The following is an 18,491-nucleotide window of genomic DNA, read 5'->3' as shown; positions in this document are numbered from 1 at the left end:
TATACAGAGTCTGTAAATATTTTGTTGTAGAATTTTTAAGTTTTTGGATGCGGAATACCCTCCCCTCAGAGTACCTTTTGAAGTGAATTCAGCACCGCAAGACAAGTCAATACAAGAGCCATAGAGAACGTAGTTCAGTGAGATTTACCTTGAAGACTTGATGAAAGGACCTTCACCCAGAAGTGACATTAACCCCATATGAAATCAGATTGTTTTACTTCATTTTTTCTTAAAGCAGGGCTACTCAACACCTGGCCCCTGGGCTGCATGTGGCCCGTGCCCCGTTTGTTTGCATACCATGGTGTGGTTTGAGTTTACGTGGGGCTCAACATGTGGCCCACAGGTGGGAGTCAAAACAAAAAAGTAGTCAATATAATGGCCTTTTGTTGATAAGCATTTTAGTAGTTAAATTCCTGGACTATCATTGCACATTAAAAGTGCTGTCATATGGATGGAAATAGGATATGTTATTAAAAATATTATTAATACCAGCAGAACTGATTTAAATGGGGCCTGTGTGTTGTGCAGTCTTCCCTTAATCTTTGTATTCATGCCCGTCAATGTGAAAGAAGCTATTTGCATATATATTTGCATGTATATGCAACCACACTTAAGTTGTGGTCCTCGGCATGTGCTGTGAGTATCATTGTGGTCCCCGGGGTTTCCAAAGTTGAGTGTTAAGGCTTTAAAGGTGAGAGAAGAAATGGAAACTGAACTAGTTTTTAAATAAAGGAGTCTTTTCCTGCCCTCTCTCTTTCTGTATGAGTTTAATAGCACAAGCTTGGGATCTCCTAGGCTGTCTATACAGCAACATTATTTTGAAATAACTAGCGTTATTTCAAAATAACAGTCTGAATCTATATAGCTGGCAGTTATTTCAACATAATGTTGAAATGCTGTCAAACTGGAGCACTTCTTACTCTGACTCCTGTAAATCTAATTGTATGAGAAGTAAGGGGAGTCGGAGGAAGAGTGCTCTATTTCAAAATAAGTGCTGTATAGACAGCACCAAAACTGGAAATAAGCTATTTCAAAGTAAGCTACACAATTGATGTGGCTTATTTTGCCCAGCTTATTTCCATGTAAACCCTGCTGTGTAGACACGCCCCTAGGAAGCATTGTTCCACGAGGAGTACAGGTAGTTCGGAATAGGAAGCCTAATCCGAACTACCTAGTTTGTGCCACGTGTTGCCGCGGGCACGGAGTCCGAACTAGCGGACATTTAAAAATGGCGGCGCCCGGCAACATGCAAATGAAGCCCGGGAAATTCAAATCCCGGGCTTCATTTGCAAGTTCAAATGCCTACATTAACCACCCTAGTTTGAACTAGGGTGGTAGTGTAGACATACCCCGATATAGTTATGGACTTAAATAAATGGCCTGCTTTTAAGAAGAAAATATGACCATCTTCTTTTCTTCTGCTTTCTGAAACATCAGGATGCACTCACTTTATGCTCAAGCTCTTCTCTGTAACTATGAGAGCCAGAAATATGGCTTTCCCCTGTAACGGGTTCTGCCCTTCAGGTGAGCACCCTCAGGTGGCTGAGGAAAGTCGCACAGTCTTTACTCGTCCATCTGGGTGAGTCAATGTCCAAGAGATGGCCGTAGAGCAGGCCTCTTCATTTACCCCCTGTTCTGGGTGTGGTTTGCAAGGCAGTTGAGGGGGACCTAGGCCCACCCTCTCCTCTGGGCCCCGGTCCAGGGACTCTAAATAGAAGTCACCTGCTTAAGTTTCAATGTCCACAGTCACTGTCACATCCCTGGGAAACTTCCCCAGGATAAAAAAGAGGGTTTATGAGAGAAAAGAGTGAATCTGTTGAAAAAGGGACCACACTGGAAAAGAAAGCCATACTGAATATCTCTGGAAAATTTCAGTGCAAAGTTCTGTCTCTTCCCTCCTCCTTGGGATATGCATACACACAACCTATTCAGACACTGCCCGTTAACAAATACAGTTTTCAGGTATTTTTAGACCACAGATCTAGGAAGTTCCAGCCCCTCAGTCTGTCCACTAGAATTGACAGTCATGTTATCCAAAGTGAGATTGATGAGAACATAATTTCCAAAGCATAACAAGAATGTTTTGCTAGACAGGGAGATAGATGAAGCACATGATTTCTTTTCATCATCAAATACCATAGTGAACTGTAATAATCATTAACAGTTAATGGTAACTAATTGTAAGATGATAAATCTCCAGGCAGCTTGTAAACATTCATTACATTTAATTTTACAAGAATCCCTGCAAGATAGGTAGATGGCACAGAAATAATGAAAGAGAGTTGGTAAAGTAAATCATCCAGGCAATACAGGATTGTTTTGACAATACATTTACTAGTAAAGTGTAACAACTAGTAGTCTGTGGCACCTCAGAGACTAACAATCAGGGCTGGCCAAGCGGTGGCGAGCACTGCTCACCAGCCACGTGGAAGCGCACGCTGCGCTTGCATAGACCGCGCTGCACATGCGCTGACCGCGCTGCATGGCCCTGCCAGCTTAAAATCTCCCCACTGGCAAGTAGATTGAATCATTTGTCGAGCCCTGCACAATAATATATATATGGTATCATGAGATGTTCTTGAGTAAAGTGTAGTGATAGAAGTTTAGTTTAGTTATAGAAATCCCACATAATAGAACTCGCCCCCCCTCCCCCAGGCCTCAGGATTATTCAGCAGTCTATTAAATGTGTCCAGAAGTGGTTTCCATCATGCATTTTTTCTATTTGTTAATATTGTCCCACACATTCCACTTATATCTCTGTGTTACACTTTGTAATTCCTCACTGCTCTTGGTGGATACATCCTTCAGATATTTGTAACCTGCCATCATAACCCCTCTTAATTATTTATTTAGCCAATTCATCACATTTAGCTCTTTCATTTTTTCCTCACAAGTCAGTCTTTAGTTTTGTTACTCTTTTCTGAAATTGTTCCAGCTTATCTGTCTTGTCTGGGGGTGCCCACAATTGAATGAAATATTCCATATATAACCAAAGTGGAGCTTTGTAGAGGACCATTGGCTTCCAGCATCATGCTATGATGCTCTGGCATACTCAGGCAAAAGTGCAATGGATTTTTTTTTTTTTTTTGCAGCTATACTACATTGCAAAAGTATGTCTATTTCCTTGTACAATGTTGCATATTGGTTTTTCAGCAGTTCTGCTTCTCAGGTTTCCTCAATTTGCTGAATAGTTGCATTTCAGTTATCTTTCTCCCAGATTCAATTTGGAAAAAAGGCAAGTCATCCAATCTCATTTTGATATTTTCTGCCTATGTTTCTAATTACTAAGTCCCTTTGTTTACTTCCCACTTTAATATTGCCTATGCATTGTAATATTATGTTGTTTCCTCCATATTATGGATCTCCAATAAAGATGTTGTGATGGCGCGTCGGGGAGCCCCCGACCCTACACCCCCATCCGCAGCCAGATGTGACTCTCAATCAGGCCATAGAATAGAAGGTTTATTTCCTTCTCAGAGATACAGTGCATCATAGGCTCGACGTTGACATAGGAGCCAGGGCAAACAGCCTAGTCCTCTTTGGGGAAAGGGGTTCACAGGCCCTTGACACCTCGCTCCCGCCCCGTATTGGTCTTAGTCTCCTTTTCTAATGCTTCCCCCAGCCAAGACTGACCAGCTCCCAGGCCCTGCCCCCTGCCAGGTCACCATCTCCTCCTCCCTTCCTTTGACTCTCCCTCTGGGAAGAGCCTTGTTAACTGCTTAGGCTCGGACTAGGTGTCTGGGCCAATATGAGGTTGAGTTAGTAGAAATCACACATCACAGCACAGCCAGCTGAGGACACAGGATTACAAAGCAGACAGCCCCCCACTATGTCACAGATGTTGAGTAAGACTAGACCTAACAAGTTCTTCATAGACCTGGTCAAATAAAATTAAAGAATTTGTGAAATTTTTTCATGCACTTTTTTTCCCCACAGTGCTTTTAACTAACTGGATGTATGTTACAATAAAATAAATCCTTGGTTTTCAGTCAAAGAGTATACAATCATGATTTAATAAAGTTTTCAATAAAAATCCAATTAAAATGTGTGAAAATATGTTAAAACTTGTTTTGAAAACAAAAGATGTAATGCAAGAGACTTTTCTTGACAAAAAGATTTCAAAGAGTTTTAGTCAGCTTTAGTCCTCAAGATCTAAGATATCAAGCCACAGCTTGAGGCATCACAAATATTTTTTGTTCCTTTAGATCATCAATTCTATAATTGTGATTTAAAGGCAGCTTCTCATCTACAGAGAGATGGATACTCATAGGGTGCTGGCTCATTATTTGCAGCTGCCAAGTCATACTGCAAGCCAGGTAAAATCCAGTCCTTTCCTAGTATCACTTTTTCTATATGAACAATGGCTGCATTGTACCACGGCACAAGTCACTGGGGTGGAATATAGCAGCTTGCTAAAATTCAGAGCCATACCACCTGTGAGCCTAGTATCCAGCTCCTGACCCAGGGGCAACTGCGATAGATAAAATAAAATTACTTCAACTAGAATTTGGCCAGTGAATGGGAGAGGACACCTCAGTACTTTTGGAGGGTGCTTTGTTAAGTGTTTAATGAGTGAACAGTATCAGTTTTAAGTCTCAGCTGGAAGGAGGCCAATGTGATGAGGTGTGTAATCCATCTCCACACCAGAGCTCAGTTCCGTATTGATTCAGAGGCAAACAAGTAGACACCCGTGCAGTGGTTATAGGTAGAATACTGTAGTGGGGTAGAGTGGTCCCCCACTGAGCCAGAGGTGGAGGAACCCCTCCGGGAGCCATTTGGGGCCCAGCCTAGCCCCACCCCCTCACCTGACCGGAAGTCAAAGGGCGGGGCTAGGACTATAAGAACGCTGCCAGGGAGCTCAGTCAGGGCGTAGCCTCTGAAGGAGACGGAGGGCTGTCCAGAGCTCCTGCCTGGGGAGAGTAGGACCGGGACTAGGCCGCTCTCAGCGGCCTCCCCGGAGGCCCTGCCAGGGCTACGGAGGCCGGGCCAAGCCAACCAGCAGAACCTCCCAGGGACCCAGAGGACTGGCCCGAGCCGGGGGATGGGCTGGAACCCTGATGGGTACTGGAACGCTGGGGCCGGACGAGCCCACGGGACGCTGCAGGGCTCCAACCCCTTGACCCCTGGATTGGGCCGCCCAGACCACGATGGGACGACACCGGCCTCGACTCCCCGACGAACCTGCTGAAGCTACAGGTACCTGGGAAGGGGGAGACGAGAGTGGCCCAGGGGGTAGTTCGGGCAGAGAGCCGCCCGCGGCCAGCAAGTTACGGGCCGGAGCCCTGCTGAGCCAGTCGCAGCTGCACTGCTGCCGTCAGGGCCCCTGGGCCGAGGCGCAGTGAGGTGGGTGGGCCTGCACCCCCTGCTACTCCCTAACCAGGTGGCAGTCTCCCCCTCACCGCTGCTGCTGCCAGTGCCCCTTGGGCCCACTCCTGAAGGAGGAGCTTCTAGGAACTGCGATTTGGGTGCGGCCACACCTGGCGTCAGGGTCTGGCCACCATTTACTGTCCCACCTGGAGTTAGGGCCTGGGTTTGGCTGGCGGTATTTGTTGACTGCCCTGCTCAAGAGCCCAGGCTTACCTGCGGTGCGTTTGGGACCGTCCGTGCATCCGGCGGGAACTCTTAAAGGGACAGGACTAGAACGGTTGCCCTGCCCCAAACTGTATGATACTAGACTGACAAGTGGTGGGCTTATTTCTCTGCGGCCCGGACCTGAAGCAAGGCCAGGTGCGCGAACAATTACCTCTTGGCCCGACCTGAAGGAAGGCCGGGAAGAGACTCGCCCGTCTGGACTAGTTTAAGGCGCGGTAACGCAGGGAGGCAGGCACGTCTCTCCCTGTGCGGGAGGTGGAGGAGCCGCCTCCTGAAGGCCTTCCGGCCTATCATAAACTACCCCTGGAATGGGGGGAAAGCTCAGGCTGTTGTGGACATTGCTGAAAGGGATCCGGACACCTGCCAGCAGGGCTAATTCTCCAACTCGACGGCAGGTGGCGCTGTGGCGAGCGGGAAGCTGCTACAAGATGGTGGAGAATGTGGCCACCTCGACCCCGCCCCTGATGTAAGGGGCTGAGTGTGTGCCTCAGTGGTTCAAAAAAAAAAAAAAGTTTAGGGTTTTTTTTTTCTGGTTGTTGGGGTTTGTTGGGCTTGGGAGTTTTCTTTTTCTGTTCTCCAAAGCCAGGATGGAACTGGACAGCATGGTGAGAGTGGTGGCGGAGCGCCAGAACCAACAGCTGCAACAACTGGTGGCCCGACACTGGCAGATGGCTCAGCAATTGGTCACCCAACATGGGCAGTTGGTACAGCAGCTAGGGCTTCAGTTCCAGCACCTCCAGGCGCTTCAACACCAGCACCTCCAGCAATGGCTCAGCTCCTGGCCCCAGCCCCACAGGTCAGTGCCAGGACTGGCCCCTGGGCCCGCCTACCCGGCTGGAGGGATTCAGGCCCCGAGGGGTGATGCTGAAAGTCCCCCCAAAACTTGCACGGGGCAAATGGATGAGCTTGGGCCTAGGGACGCTACTAGGCTAAGGGCTTGTTCCCCAACAACCCCACCCAGGACGCTCAGTCATGCCCCTACTCCCCTGTCACGAGCCCAGGCAGCTCCCTATATGGGACTGTTACCCACCAAAAGCTGGGACCAGGGGATGACAGAACCTCTCAAGGGGTGGCAAGGGAGCTGTCTGGAAGTGGGGTGCGACTACGGTCCGATAGGACCTGAGCAGATCTACATCCTGCCGGTCAACCAGGTGGAATTTGAGCTCCAAGAACCGACGGATGCAGACAAGGTAGCCGGTCTTCTGGACTCAGGCTGTGTACAGACTCTTGTTTGACAGGACATCTACAAGGGAGCTGTACCTGCGGTGTGTACATGGCGACGTGAAGGCCTATCCCCGCGCAAAGGTCAGACTCACCATCCAAGGGAGATCAGCAGAAATGGTCATCGGGGTAGCGGCAACACTTCCCTACCCGATTGTTCTAGGCCGAGACTGGCCCGGATTCACAGATCTGATGCGCGAAGCCACTCGCAGGGCTCTGGCCAATCACAGAAAAGTGGAGGGAACCCTTCTGGGGAAAATGCCACCCGAGGACCAGCCCGAGGAGTCAAATGAGGATGGGGAGCACCAGGGGGCAAAGGCAGGTGAATTGCCCAACAATGCCCGGGCACCGGCAGAGGCCAGGGCCCAGGCCCTGGCCCTGACAGACTTTCCCTGGGACCAGAGGGAGGACCCCACCCTGAGGGCAGCATATGAGCAGGTAGCCGCGATCGATGGCACCGTGGTAGACCCCCAGAGGGCATCCCACTGGCCCCACTTCGAAATGAAAGGCGACCGCCTCTATCAGGTGGTGCAAGACCCCCGGTATCAAGAGGTCAAGACCCAGATCCTTGTTCCCCGGGTTCATCGCCGGGCAGTATTGCAATTGGCTCACGATATTCCTGCCGCTGGCCACCTGGGGACTGAAAAAACATTGGCGAGAGTACTGTCCCAGTTCTTTTGGCCCGGGGTGCACCGGGAAGTACAAGACTATTGCCAATCTTGCCCAAACTGCCAGCTAGCCTCCGACCCGGGAGTGCCACGGGCCCCGTTAGTTCCCCTGCCAGTGGTGGGGACTCCTTTTGAAAGGGTGGCCATCGACTTGGTGGGGCCCCTGCCAAAAAGTAAAGCATAGTTCTGCCACATTTTGGTTTTAATGGACTATGCCACCAGATTTCCTGAAGCCATACCGCTGAGGAACACCTATGCCCAAACCATCGCCTCAGAGCTGGTACAAATTTTCGCTCGGGTCGGGCTTCCCCGAGAGCTCCTCACAGACCAAGGGACTAATTTTACGTCACAATTACTCCAACAGGTGTGTGCCATACTGGGGATACGTAAATTACAAACCTCCGTATACCATCCCCAAACTGACAGGTTGGTGGAACGCTTTAACCGGACTCTAAAGGGGATGCTATGGCGGTTTCCCCATGCAGAGTTGCAACAGTAGGACCTGCTGTTGCCTCCCCTGCTGCTTGCGGTCCGGGAGGTGCCCCAAGCGTCGACCCAATTTTCCCCCTTCGAACTTCTATATGGGTATCGTCCCCGGGGAATCATGGATCTCGTGAGGGAAACATGGGAGCAGACCCCTTCGACCTCACAGGGCCTCTTGCAGTATGTTTTTCAGCTCCAGGAGCGACTAAGACAAGCCGGAGCCCTCGCGCAGGAAAACCTACAAGCGGCTCAGGCCAGCCAAGAGCTGAATTACAACCGACGAGCCCAGGAAAGAAGTTTTAAACCGGGGGATCGGGTACTCCTCCTCCTCCCCATGGAGCAATCAAAATTTCTAGCTTGTTGGAAAGGGCCTTATGAGATCACCCAGCAGGTCGGGCCGGTAAACTATGAAATCTATCAGCCTGACTGGAAAAAGAAAATCCAGATAGTCCACATAAACTTCCTGAAGCATTGGCGAGAACGGGAGGCCCTGATGATTACCCCCTACCGGGCAGAACCTGCCCTAGGCCCTGAAACCCCCGAACTGGCAGAGGAAGGGGAACCACAGCTTGGAGACACCCTCTTTGTGACCCAGGTGAAACAGGCACACTGTCTCATCGATACATTCCGGAAAACTTTTACAACCCGACCTGGACGTACTGTGGTGATAACTCATAACATTCGGACCCCTCCAGGCCAAGTCATATGAGAAGGGACTCGTCCTCTCCCTCGCCGGATGCGGGAGGTAGTCGAGAAGGAGGTACAGACTATGCTTCAACTCGGAGTGATAGAACGCTCCAAGAGCGAGTGGCAGAGTCCAATTGTTCTTGTACCAAAGCCAGACGGTAGTATCCACTTTTGCATTGATTTTAGACGGATAAATGCCATTTCAAAATTTGATGCCTACCCCATGCCATGAACGAATGAACTGCTAGACCGCCTAGGGACTGCCAAGTTTATATCCACCCTTGATCTGACAAAGGGATATTATTGGCAGATCCCCTTGGATCCAGAATCAAGAGAAAAAACTGCGTTTTCAACCCCCTCTGGACTGTTCCAATTTACAAGAATGCCCTTTGGACTTCATGGTGCACCCGCAACCTTTCAGAGAATGATGGACCGCTTGCTAGCCCCACATACAGCGTATGCTGCCGCCTATCTAGATGTGGTAATTTATAGCCAAGATTGGGAGGAACATCTCGAGCGGGTAGCAGCCGTCATGCGGTCCCTTCGAGATTCAGGCCTGACAGCCAATCTGACAAATGTAAAATCGGCTGGCAGGAAACAACTTACCTGGGGTACCAACTGGGAAGGGGCCTAATCTGGCCGCTAATAGGGAAGGTGGAGGCAATCCAAAACTACCCAGCGCCTACCACTAAGAAAAAAGTAAGGCAATTTTTGGGATTAGAAGGATATTATCGCCGCTTTGTGCCGAAGTTCGCGACCCTAGCGGCGCCCCTCACGGCGCTCCTCACGAAAGACCGGCCCCAAAGGGTAACGTGGACGGCTGAGTGTGAAGCTGCATTTAAGAATCTAAAAGCGGCTCTTTGTAGTGAGCCAGTGCTGTTTAGCCCCAACTTCTCCCAACCATTCATCGTCCAGACAGATGCATTGGACTACGGACTTGGAGCAGTGCTGTCCCAGGAAGTTGAGGGAGAAGAACACCCAGTGCTGTATATTAGCTGGAAATTGTTTCCTCGAGAGCGCAGTTATGCAGTAATCGAGAAGAAGGCCCTAGCGATAAAATGGGCCATCGAGGCACTGTGGTACTACCTCCTTGGAGACTCTTTTCTCCTTTTTACAGATCATGCACCCCTACAATGGCTCCATCAAATGCGGGACACCAACAGCCGGATCATGAGATGGTACTTGTCCCTCCAACCGTATGTATTTACAGTAAAACACCGAGCGGGGAGGGACAACGCATATGCAGATGTCCTGTCCCGCATGGAGAAAGAACAGAAGCCCAGTCCCGGAAGCCGGGAACTGGACTTATGGGGGGAGGAGTGTAGTGGGGTAGAGTGGTCCCCCACTGAGCTGGAGGTGGAGGAACCCCTCCGGGAGCCATTTGGGGCCCAGCCTAACCCCGCCCCCTCACCTGACCGGACGTCAAAGGGCGGGGCTAGGCTGGACCCAAAATGGCTGCCAGGGAGCTCAGTCAGGGCGCAGCCTCTGAAGGAGACGGAGGGCTGTACAGAACTCCTGCTTGGGGAGACTAGGACTGGGGCTAGGCCGCTCTCAGCGGCCTCCCCGGAGGCCAGCCAAGGCGTCCCTGCCAGGGCTATGGAGGCCGGGTTAAGCCAGCCAGCAGAACCTCCCAGGGACCCAGAGGACTGGCCCGAGCCGGGGGACTGGCTGGAACCCTGATGGGTACTGGAACGCCAGGGCCGGACGAGCCCATGGGACGCTGCAGAGCTCCAACCCCTCGACCCCTGGATTGGGCCGCCCGGACCCTGATGGGACGACACCGGCCTTGACTCCCCGATGAACCTGCTGAAGCTACAGGTACCTGGGAAGGGGGAGACGAGAGTGGCCCAGGGGGTAGTCCGGGCGGAGAGCTGCCCGTGGCCAGCAAGTTACGGGCCGGAGCCCTGCTGAGCCAGTCGCAGCTGCACTGCTGCCATCAGGGCCCCTGGGCTGGGGCGCAGTGAGGTGGGTGGGCCTGCGCCCTCCCTGCCATCACCTAACTGGGTGGCAGTCTCCTGCTGCTGCCGGTGCCCTCCTGGGCCCGCTCCTGAAGGAGGAGCTTCTATGAACTGGGATTTGGGTGTGGCCACACCTGGCGTCAGAGCCTGGCCACCATTTACCGTCCCACCTGGATTTAGGGCCTGGGTTTGGCTGGCGGTATTTGTTGACTGCCCTGCTCAAGAGCCCGGGCTTAACCTGCGGTGCGTTTGGGACTGTCCGTGCATCGGACGGGAACTCTTAAAGGGACAGGACTAGAACGGTTGACCTGCCCCAAACTGTATGATACTAGACTGACAAGTGGTGGGCTTATTTCTCTGCGGCCCGGACCTGAAGCAAGGCTGGGCGCGCGAACAATTACCTCTTGGCTCGACCTGAAGGAAGGCCGGGAAGAGACTCGCCCGCCTGGACTAGTTTAAGGCGCGGTAACGCAGGGAGGCAGGCACGTCTCTCCCTGTGCAGGAGGTGGAGGAGCTGCCTCCTGAAGGCCTTCCGGCCTATCATAAACTGCCCCGGAAGGGGGGGAAAGCTCAGGCTGTTGTGGACATTGCTGGAGGGCAGTGTCCTGAAAGGGATCCGGCCACCTGCCAGCAGGGCTAATTCCCCAACTCGATGGCAGGTGGCACTGTGGCAAGCAGGAAGCTGCTACAATACAGAATCCTAGATAAAATGCTACTTGCTGGAAGAAACAAATTCAGCACCACCATTCTTATCTATAAAAAGGCAAATAAGGACAATATGGGGAATTACAGCAGTCAACTTAACTCAGAATCTGGAAAACAATAAATTTGCAAAACACTTAGGGATATGTCTACGCTGCATGACTATTTTGGGATACCTCTGGTATCCCGACATAGCTACCCCGTGTCTTCACAAACTTCCTGTTATTTCAAAATTTTTTTTTAAATAACGGGTGTGCTATTTTGGCATCCCAGTAACCCTCATTCCATGAGGATTAAGAGATGTCTCAAAATGGCATATTATTTTGAAATTTGGTTCTGTGTAGATGTGTCACATTTTGAAATAGCCTATTTCAAAATTCAATTGAAATAAGATATGCATTTTGCATAGTGGAAATCGCGTTTCTTATTTTGAGTTTAGGGTGCTGTGTAGATGCACCTCTACAAGATAAGGTGTAGTAAAAAATAGTATAGATTTGTCAGGAAACTTTCTTTACCAGGCTAATAAGCCTTGTGAATGGAGGAAGCAGTAGATGTGGTATATCTAACCTATAGAAGATACAGTCTCCCATGATCTTCTCATAAACAAACTAGGGAAATATAGTCTTGATAGAGCTATGAGAAGTTGGGTGCATAACTCTGTGGAAAACTGTTCCCAGAGAAGGATCAGAGAGGTAGCTGTGTTAGTCTGTATCTGCAAAAATAAAGAGGAGTCCTGTGGCACCTTAAAAACTAAGATTCATTTGGCATAAGCTTTTGTGGGCAAAAACTCACTTTGTCAGATGCATTGGAGTGACTGTAATTTCTTTGCCCATGAAAGAGTATGCCCAAATAAATTTGTTTCCAGAGGGTAGTTATCAATGGTTCACAGTCAAGCTGGAAGAGCCTATCAAGTGAGTTCCGTCAGGCATCAATTCTGGGTCTAGTTTTGTTCCATATCTTCATCAATGATTTAGATCAGTGGTCTCCAAAGTGGGGTACGCACACTCCAGGAGGTGCGCAAGACAATCCATTGGGTTGCGGGAAGAAAATATTAGAATTACTATTTCTATTTATTTTTTATCTAAAAAAATAAGAAAGAAATTAAGCTTCACTAATGTTCAATATACGGATTGACACTGGTGCCCTCACTCGGTCTGTATGTCAGATGGTCACGTGTCATGTACGGTACGTGAGGTATCCTGAGGGAAGAGTAGGAGTTCCACAATGTGGAAGGATTGACAGAGGTGCCCTCACTTGTTCATTTGCTTTCAGCATATTGCGACGTATTGCAGTTTGTGTGTGCCCGGTTAAGTATATTTACGGATTATATTATCTAGTTTTAACTAAACTAACCCTCACAAAATGGACAAGCAGCTTAAAAGATTCCTACAAAGAAACCGCAGATTGAAGATAATACTAATAATACGAGCACAAGCGAACAACAAGAAAATGGCAGAGCTGACACTTCTCCTACTCCTAGTATGAGCTCTTCATCAGCCACATTATGAGGTAAAAACAATGACAATCTAATCAGATCTGACAAGAATTTGGCCAAAAAAATTTGAAATGATCAAGAAGACTATTTGAAATATGGATTTACATCCACTATTGTTAACGATGAACCTTGCCCTAAGTGTATATTGTGCCTTGAGATATTAGCTAATGATAGTACAAAGCCATCACGATTAGCAAGACATTTAAAAACTAAGCATCCAGAACATGAAGACAAATCTCTACAATTTTTCAGCTATGTTTAAAGTCATGCGATACTCAATCCAGTACTTTACAAAATTTCAGTAAACTTAATGATAAATGTTTAGACGCCTCTTTTGAGGTTTCTTACTTAATAGCGAAAGACAAAAAGCCACATACCATTGGGGAAACACTTGTTCTTCCTGCCGCGGTAAAAATGGTTGAAATAATACACGGAAAACAATATGGTGACAAACTAAAATGCTTTCCTTTGTCAGCAAGTACTGTTGGAAGACGCATAGAAAACATTGCTGAAGATTTGAAGAAACAAGTATTAGAACAAATTATGCAGTGTGGGAGGTTTGCTGTACAGTTGGATGAAAATACAGATGTTTCTAACGTGTCTCAGCTTATGGTATTTGCTAGATTATGTTTCAATAATGAAATGCATGAAGAACTACTTTTTTGTGTGCCACTAAAGGAAAGATGTACTGGAGAAGATATAGTCTCAATAGTAAACAACTTCTTTAATAAAAACAATGTTCTATGGAAAAACTGTGTAAGTGTAACCACTGATGGAGCGGCTGCTTTGACTGGAGTAAAAAAAGGATTCCAGGGTAAGGTTACAGAGAGCACCACACGTGAAATTCATTCCCTGAATCATTCATAGGCAAGCTATTGCAGCAAAGAAGTTGGGGTGCACAAAGTGCTATAGGATGTCATTGATGTGGTTAATTTTATAAAAACAAGACCTTTAAATAGTAGAATCTTTACAATACTTTGTAATGAGGATGGGGAGTGACCATGAAAATCTTTTGTACCACACGGAGGTTCACTGGTTATCTCGTGGCAAAGTGCTTAAAAGAGTTGTCGAACTTAAAGATGTGACACATTTTTCTTTTACAAAAAGACAAGTGTTCCAAATTTGCTGACTTTTTCTGTGATGACAAGTGGCTATCAGTAGTATGCTACTTAGAAGATATTTTCAAAAAAATAAGCACACTTAATCTGTCCCTTCAAGGTAAAGGAAACTTTTTAACAATGAGTGAGAAAGTAACTGCTTTTCAAAAGAAACTTGTGCTATGGAGAGAGCATTTTGAAAATAGATGTTTGGAAAGGTTTCCATCCTTATGTGATTTTGTTGCCGAAAACAATGCAAGCGTGTCACCTATAAAAACTCTCATATCTGCACACTTAAAAATCTTGGAAACAGAATTTTCTAACCTGTTTAAAAATCTTCCAAATGAAGAGTTTCAGTGGGTTTTGAACCCATTTGTTAAACATATAAAAATGCAACACCTTCTGATTTAGTTTGCAAGAACAACAGATTGACATCAGGGAAGATGGAAATTTACTAGCCAAATTTCAGCACAAACCTTTGCATAATTGGTGGATGAGATTGAAAAATAAGTATCGTGATTTGGTAAGCGCAGCCAACGATGCACTTCTTCCATTTGGATCTACGTACCTTTGTGAGGTATCTTTTTTGGTTATCACAGCCATTAAAACCAAGTATTGAAATAAACTGAACTTAGAACCAGACCTTCGAATTGCTATATCACAAAGTGTTAAGCCAAGATTTTCAAAAATAATGAAGCATATTCAATCACATTGCTCTCAGTAAAAAATATTATTAATAATTTTTTTTAGTGAGAGCAAAAAGGTTTTCTGTACCATTAATAAATAAAATAAAATATATTTTTTTAAAAAAATTATTTTATTTCATCTTTCTCATCCTTTTTTAATTTCTATTTTTTGTGTGTTTTATAATGTGCATAATATATTAGTACAGTAGTACATATATATAATTTATAAATAAATATACATATATTGGGGGTGCGTGCTCAAAAATTTTTTATTGTTAGGGGTGCGCGATCAAAAAAGTTTGGCGACCACTGCCTTAGAGTACTAGTTTTCAATATGTGGTCTGTGGACTGCTGGGGGGTCCACACAGTATGTCTAAGATTTCCAAAGGGGTCCGCTCCTCCATTTGAAATTTAGTGGTCTGCAAATGAAAAAAGGTTGGAAAACCCTGCCTTAGAGATTTTTCCCATCCAATTTATGTTGGGAGAAATTGGATCACAGAACAAAGTGCTAGGATTGCAGGTGAAATATATAGCACCATCACAAATATCATATAAGAATTATTAGAGTAAGTCATCTTAATTAAGCTAAATGTTCAATAATAGCTTTTATATTTCATAGATAGGCACACAGAAAAAATGCAATTAAACCTTATGAGCTGGTGAATAAAACTTCAACTGCTCTTCTGAATGTGACAACCAATATTTTGTGGGAAGTATTGGCAAGGTAATATATGAATAGCCATTCAAATCTATGTTAATGCAAGCAAGCTTTCTGGTATAGGGTTTTAAAAGAATTTTGATTGGGTAAGTGCAGCAATAGGTATTTATTGCCAGTATAAAATTATGGATGCAGAGTTGTAATGAAAAGGAAATTCTTAACCATACATTTTGGGTGATTATTTGAGATCTACAAACTAAGATGCAAGTTAGAAGTAACAATTCAGTCAGTGCGGTCAAAGAAAGCTAGCTAAGCTGGGCTACAGCCATGTTTATGATTGATAAGACACAAGATACTGGATGTATTTCAAGAGGGATTTTGAAAACATCAGGGGCTAATTCATGGGCCTAGTTTTATAGGACAATAGCTTACATAAGATTACTTGTAGCCATTACAGACATAAAACACACACCTGTCTTTCTTCTGACTATGCCTTTCTCAGAAGGGACTATGGCATTATCCTTGTGCCTGGCCCTGTGTGTGCACAGTTGTGAAATTTCACTGCAAGTATAAGAATCTTTCTTCTTCCCATACTGGGGTTGGGGAGGAAGGGAAAGTTGAATGACACAATGGCTACTCAGCCTTGCAATTTTGCTATATCCTCTCATCATTTGGGGGGAAACTATTTTAATACTGTTATGCTAATGGGCGTGTGCATAGACCCTGCCTAACCTTCTATTCCCAGGATTGGCATGATAGCACAGAAGAACTGAGAGGCACTGTGATGGGGCACTGTGATATAAAGAAGATACCAGTTCTTCATATCATGCTTTTTGGAGTTAAGGATAGGACAGTTTGGACACTCCTCCCTTTTCTCATAAGGCTTCTTTCTTCTGAAGAAGTTTGGTAGTCTTGAGTTCTTCTGTCTCAGGTCCTGATCAGTACTAGCCTTGACAATGCGGTGTATACTCACATCTGTCTGCTATCTGACAAAATATAAAGGCTTACCTGAACCCTATAAAAGGGACTATGAACTGAGAGCAGTCTGAAGTAATACAGATGGGAGTGCATAGTTATCCAATTTCTTGGCAATCTTTTTAATAAATTCTACTAATTTACATGTCTACACTAGGAAATTATTTCAAAATAACTATTTCAAAATAGCGTGTCCTCGCTACAGGGAAGCCTCAAAGTTAGTCTGAGGTAGGGTCCCTTAATGTGGATGTGCTATCTCGACTTAGAGTCCCAAGCAGCTGATGAGTACACTTAGTTTTTCTTTGAGATTTCTGATTAGATGATACCGGGCAAGTCTTCAGATGGTGTAAATTAGAAAAGCTCCATTGAGCTTATGCCAACTAAAGTGACCCAGTAAATTCAGTTTATTCATGAGACAACGTTTACTTTATTTTCATTCTAGATAGGCCTTCTTCTGTAGCCAACTGATTGTACTCATCTAACTTTGTCTGACTTGGGAACACAATGTTTTTCATGTTGTTCTTGGTAACATTGCCCATTGAAAATAGATTTTAATCTGCAAAAATGTTGCACCTAATAATCTTTATTAATAAAAGGAAAGGTCAGTAAATAAGTTGCCTTTTATCATTAGAGGTTGGAGTTAATGCCAGAATTTCAATCTAAATCAATATGTGGCCTTTGCTTCTTTTTTTTCATTAGTATGAAGCCTACAAAGAGATCTCAAAAGAATTGACTAGGATTTTATTCAACATGCAAAAATGTTGTAAAAATTAAAAGTTTAGCCAATGGAATATTCAGGGAGACACAGCAACGCCTGAAGGTGCATGAGCAGCCAAGTCTCCTGGTAGAGCCCATAATCCAAAAAGTAATCCTAAAGTTCAGGGATTAAAAAGAGGTTTTATGTTGAGTTTTACAAGAAGATTGATGCAACTACACATGTGACCCAAGAACTTCATTAGGTCAGCTAGAAAGAGGGTGTTGAAGAGATTATAAGAATCTCCAGATCCTTGCATGTACATTCTGGATCACCAAAGAAAGTCTTACGAAGTCTGCAATGAAAGCCAGTGTCACACTGGTGATCGCTGCCAAAAGCAAGTACAATACTATGTAAGGAGTTATGTATTGAAAATACGTTTTAAAGTCTGTGTATGAGGGCTGGTCACCAGCAAAAATCTTCTGCCAGACAAGAGGGCTGCGTCTAGACTGGCATGATTTTCCGGAAATGCTTTTAACAGAAAAGTTTTCCATTAAAAGCATTTTCGGAACAGAGTGTCTAGATTGGCACGGATGCTTTTCCGCAAAAGCACATTTTGCGGAAAAGCGTCCGTGCCAATCTAGACACGCTTTTCCGCAAAAAAGCCCCGATTGCCATTTTTGCAATCGGGGCTTTTTTGCGCAAAACAAATCTGAGCTGTCTACTCTGGCCCTTTTGCGCAAAAGCTTTGCGCAAAAGGGACTTTTGCCTGAACGGGAGCAGAATAGTATCTCCGCAAGAAGCACTGATTTCTTACAGTAGGAAGTCAGTGCTTTTGCGATAGAAATGTAGCCGTGTTAGTCTGGGGTAGTTGAAGCAAAATGCAGGACAATGTAGCACTTTAAAGACTAACAAGATGGTTTATTAGATGATGAGCTTTCGTGGGCCAGACCCACTTCCTCAGATCAAATAGTGGAAGAAAGTAGTCACAACCATATATACCAAAGGATACAATTTAAAAAAAATGAACAAATATGAAAAGGACAAATCACATTGCAGAACAGCAGGGGGATGCGGGGGGGTGGGAAGGGGGAGGAAGGAAGGTAAGTGTCTGTGAATTGCTGATATTAAAGGTAGGGAGAGTGGGATGTTTGTGAGTTAATGGTATTACAGGTGATAATTGGGGAAACTGTCTTGGTAATGGGTGAGAAAGTTCAAAGACTTGTTAAGTCCTTGTTGGTAAGTGTCGAATTTTAACATGAATGACAGTTCAGAGGATTCCCTTTCAAGTGCAGATGTAAAAGGTCTTTGTAGCAGAATGCAGGTGGCTAAGTCATTTAGAGAGTGTCCTTTCTGGTTAAAGTGGCAAGAAACTGTTTTCTCTTTGTGATCTTGTCTGATATCTGTTTTGTGGGCATTAATCCTTTGGCGAAGTGTCTGAGATGTTTGTCCAATGTACATAGCAGACGGACACTTTCGGCACATGATAGCGTAGATTATATTTCTGGATGCGCAGGAATATGTGTTCTTGATCTTATAACTCACTTGGTTAGGTCCAATAATGGTATCAGCAGA

Source organism: Pelodiscus sinensis, chromosome 4, assembly GCF_052426305.1.
Source record: "Pelodiscus sinensis isolate ZL-2025 chromosome 4, ASM5242630v1, whole genome shotgun sequence".
In the NCBI taxonomy this organism is placed as follows: domain Eukaryota; kingdom Metazoa; phylum Chordata; order Testudines; family Trionychidae; genus Pelodiscus; species Pelodiscus sinensis.
This window is presented reverse-complemented; position numbering follows the sequence as displayed.